This window comes from Macrobrachium nipponense, chromosome 2, assembly GCF_015104395.2.
Source record: "Macrobrachium nipponense isolate FS-2020 chromosome 2, ASM1510439v2, whole genome shotgun sequence".
Lineage (NCBI taxonomy): Eukaryota > Metazoa > Arthropoda > Malacostraca > Decapoda > Palaemonidae > Macrobrachium > Macrobrachium nipponense.
In genome coordinates this window covers 146,880,613-146,885,306 of record NC_087201.1, presented here as the reverse complement: position 1 = coordinate 146,885,306, position 4,694 = coordinate 146,880,613, and the positions used below count along the sequence as shown (strand labels likewise).

The window sequence follows — 4,694 nt, the reverse complement described above, 5'->3', positions numbered from 1 at the left end:
ACGTGCCCTTTGGAGGAACCTAAGAATGGGAAGCCCGTCTGATTTTGCTTTGACGTGTTCTCTTTTTAGTTCGTTTCATTATTGTACGATATATCTTATTTCATATTACACACACACACATTATATATATATATATATATATTATATATATATATATATATATATATATATATATATGTATATATGTATGTATATATATATCGATTTATAACTACAGCCAAGTGATTGGGAGGATGGAATGAAGGCATGTCCTGAATATTAGCTTTAAGATCGAGAATGGCCTCTGTATCTCAGCCCTTTGATGTAAATACCCTTTGAATCCTGCTGTTTTTGGACGTCTATGCAATACAGGTAGTAAGTGACCTATAGCGGTTTTTAATTGATTTATGCTTGCTGCTGATAAATAGTTTTCTGTTGTAATCTGAAATTAGAAAAACTTGAAATGAGGCAATATGGATTCAGCAGAATTTTTCAAAGGTGATATATGAAATAATGTGTTCAAGTAATAAAACCTGAAAGCGCACCTAAAGAATGGTGGTTTAATCATGTTTTGATTGTAAAAAAAAAGGAATACATTTATTACACAGAAGAGACAACTAGATTTAGACCCATAACGGGTCGATACTGAGAGTGTTAGATAAGACAACTAGAGTCATTTCGACAGTTCATGTGTGTACTGTTTGAAAACTAAGACGTTTTCTCTATAGGGTAAGGATTCATACCGATGTAACAAATAGGAAATATAGCATGCTTGGCCGTAACGTCGTTTCAAAATGTTTCATGAAGAATTAACAGAACGTCGACAAAGGAAAATCGGCCAAAAGCTAAATACCTAAAAGGTCAAGGAACAATCAAAAGCTCTCTTCCCGATTCTCGCCAAGGAGAATCGAGCGGCCGTTCTTGGGTAGCGACGCCCTTAGCGGCTGCCCATGGAGCTGATCGTCCTTGGCAAACGATGACTGCCGTGGCCTCCTCGGAAGTAGGCTGGCACGTTAATTTTGCTTGTGACAGCTCGGTATTCTGGTAGTTTACGGTTTGTGTTTACGTTTGGAGGAATTTTTATTTTTTATTTTTTATACAGACAGGTGTTCAGTGGTATTTTATTTGTATATTAGCTTTGGAGGAATTATTCTTTCTTCACAGCTAGGTTTATTTTTATTTAAATTTTTGACAGCTCGGTTTTCAGTGCTACTATGAGATTCAGGGCCTCTGTGACACGGTTTTTTGGACTTTGCTCCTTATCAAAGCATCAGATATAGCTGAAAGTTGACATATGTTTATTTTACAACCACACACAAATTTTGTCAGCATTATCCATAACCTAAACCCGATGTTTTTAATATTTATAGAGTAAAAATTATCTAGCCGACGCCATGGCCAATGATTACTAGCCAAGAGTCGAAAAACATTCATTATGTAAGCAAGGTAAACACCGTTTGACGTATTGTTGCCCCGCCTATCCACCAGACAAACTCATTCACCTTGTTCCATCGGCTCTGCAACCCATAGCAGTCAAGAATGGCTAACAGGATTTGGAATTGTCCCCGTGGTTGCAAAACTGCATTTGTCTTACGTTTGCAACCTATCATCTAATGTTAAACTTAATTTCTGAGGAGGCCATGGCTTATTGCACTGTGAAAAAACATGACATAGACTTTATGAATGGGGGAACGATACATAGATGTGGGTGGGGTATCTGTGCTAGTGTGGGGAACGATACATAGATGCAGGTGGGGCATCTGTGTTAGTGTAGCAATACTACTGTAGTAATAGCATTAATATATATGAATTAAACGTTCAGGCCAACTGCTGGGATCCTTAAGGATCATTTAGCACTTCTCATAACTACTCGAGAAATGAGTTTTTATAGCCAGAAGATAAGTTTTCTAATCCAACAATGCCCATGGTAGCCTTCAGTGTTATCCTGAATTATAAAGAGGCCAAAGTGGGTGGAGCCTCATGAAGTCATCATTCTGACGCTAATTATTGGTGAAGGTTTAAAGCCAAAATACGGTACCGGCTATTTTTTTTTCAGTAAATAGGTAGATAGCCAATAAATGAAAATTGCTTTACATTTGGTATAGCAGTTATCAAATCAAGTTTGTCTGCTATGTTTTTAAAATTACCAACTATTCACTACATCTTGTCAATCTGATTGTGACCTATAAAGTAGATTAATTTCTTAGGAAACTTATTTTGGGAATTAGACTAATAATCGAAGTGTTTTTGTATTTATTAACCTATTTTGTTGGTTTGTTCATTATGACAATTATCAGCGGAGAGGTTTGAGTTCATAAAGGTGTACTGTTTTGCTTGTATTTAAATTTTTGTCATTGTTGCCAGAGGTCTTGCGTTCGTTACGTATAGCCAATAATCCATCGAGAAAGAGGGAAGAAATGCTGTCATAAGTTTCGTAACGAGTGCGTTCGAAACCTTTTCTCTGAGTAAGTTGGTCCGTGTTCAAAAAAAGTCACTTTTACATTATAAGTACCAAATTTATTCAACCCACGTAATGCAGAATACAGTAAAAGTTTGTGTAGATATGTGTATTCTGAATAAGCGTTATATCTATGAAATTCATAGATAAAAAGTTATTGCGAAAAAAGTGTTAGAGGCCCTGAATCTCATAGTAGTTTGTATTTAGATTAGGAGGATGTTCTACGCCAAGTTCATTTTGAACGAAGTTTGTTTGGAATTGTATTAGTCCTGATTTGGTTGGAGTTTTTAGAATTATAATGACTTATTTGTACATTTTCTAATTAGAAGTTGTAACATTTTTTTTTTTTTTTTTTTTTTTTTTTTTTTTTTTTTGTAGAATTTGGTTGTACACTAAGCTAAATAAATGAGTATAGTTGACTTATTCTTATTTCAGGTGCGTTCGTGAGTGTGAGTATACGATGGGTAGTCTTGTCAGTGATGGGTTTTCAAGCTATTGAATTGATCATCAGTTTGGATGATGGAATCTTGACCGAAAACTAATTAATTTGCTTCAGTTTTCATGAGGATAGGTAAATAGAGAAGATAGAAATGAACGGTGAGCGTTTCATTGCTTATTTTTGCAACAACTTTAATCCTCCACCCTTATAGGGGCGGTGCCCCTTTAGGGGTAGAGGTACTCCCTTGAACCAGTTATGGTAGGACTTTAGTCCTGCCATAATTGGTTCTTGGTAGGAAAATGTAGTTAGAACAAACCAGATCGTCAAAGCACCTAATGTGCTTATCTTTAGTTTTGATAGGTTTTTATTAGGTTTTTATTTTGCTTGTAGCCTGTGCGTTGAATTTGTTAGCACATTTTGGTAATTTAAGTTTTTAATCAGTAATATACAATGAAGTAGTAAAGTTCCAGTAAAATTAGCTTGAAGGTTAAACTTAGTATGCTTTGAGTCTGCCACTGAATGTTAGAAAATTTACTACGGAATATGTCATATTTTTATTCATAGTAGACTTGACGTTACATTGAACCCCTTATATAATTTCAGGCTGATCGCCAAGTAAAGTGGCCTGGGTGAATTAATCGAAAGGATAACCCTGTTAAGTCATGGTTTATTGTTTTCGAGCCACATCTATGAAATGAAAGTAACAAAAGTCGTCCAGAAGTCGTGAAAGGCAATATTTTTTTTCAGATTTTAATATTGATTTAACTAAGCCTGCGTATTTGAATTAAGTTCAATAACAACTTGGGCTCTTATCTGGGTCTTTTTTTCCTTAAGAACTATTATGGGTGAATCGTCAGTTTTATATCTAAACCTTCTCTGAACAGATTCTAACTCTTTTCTCTCTTCCAGTATATTTGGTGTCGGACTAGTGTGGCCTTGGTGAAACCAACGAGACATATTATAGTCGGAGGTTTTGCGTTTCCTGCATTAGCATGGAGTATCAACCCACGGACGAAAATTAACAAGCGCTGTTGGTTCAAGAGGTTTGCAGTTCCTGGACTGGAATAAAAGGAGTATCGATGGACGGACGGAGACTTGGAACTTGTGGTGGGTCTGGCCTTTAACGTTGTCCGCTGTCATGGATCCCCCTTAAGTTTCTCAAAAATTTATGAGATTGATAACAAAGTATGCTTTTAAAAACTGTTAATTATCTTTTGAATGTTTTGTATGTTTAAAAATTAACCTTTAAATATATAAATATATAAGAAAACTAAGTGGCTGTTATTTTGGAAATGCCTAGAAAGGGTTTATAATTAAAACTAACACTTGGACACTTTATAGTGAATCAGAACTTTGAAGGTACAAAGTGGTAGTTTATGGTGGTAAATATAAAATTACTGTAACTACTTTAGTGACAAGGTGTAAAAGTAAGTATTTAGTAATTGTTTGTATATACTACCAAATATACTGAAAAAAATTTTAATTTCAAGAGATACAATGAGAGAATTTAGAAGACTGTTCAGCTGGGCGATGGTAGAATTTGTAAGAAATATTTAAATATCAAACAGATTATACAAAAAAGGAATATTCCAAGAATATTGGAGACAGGTTATTCTTAAGTAAAGGTGATCAATGGTAGTAGTGATCATGGCTACTGAAGCGGGGTTTCTCAACGCCTCGATCTGTCTTCGACAGGATCCAGCTAAGTTATCGGCTATGACATTTTAAAATGGGTTGAAAACGTAAACACGAAACTTGACTGCTTCGGACGTTGAACGTACTTTCTAATTCAAAACTAACTATATGCCATGTAACTGT

General features: G+C 35.2%; 1 long non-coding RNA gene across 1 annotated transcript; it reads left to right on the top strand.

The window, feature by feature from the left end:
• The first annotated feature begins 899 nt into the window (after positions 1-899).
• LOC135221541 (uncharacterized) lies at positions 900-4,111 on the top strand. The gene is made up of 3 exons (XR_010316015.1): positions 900-1,033; positions 2,873-3,008; positions 3,786-4,111. It is a non-coding gene; the product is annotated as an uncharacterized LOC135221541 (long non-coding RNA).
• The last annotated feature ends 583 nt before the right edge of the window (positions 4,112-4,694 follow it).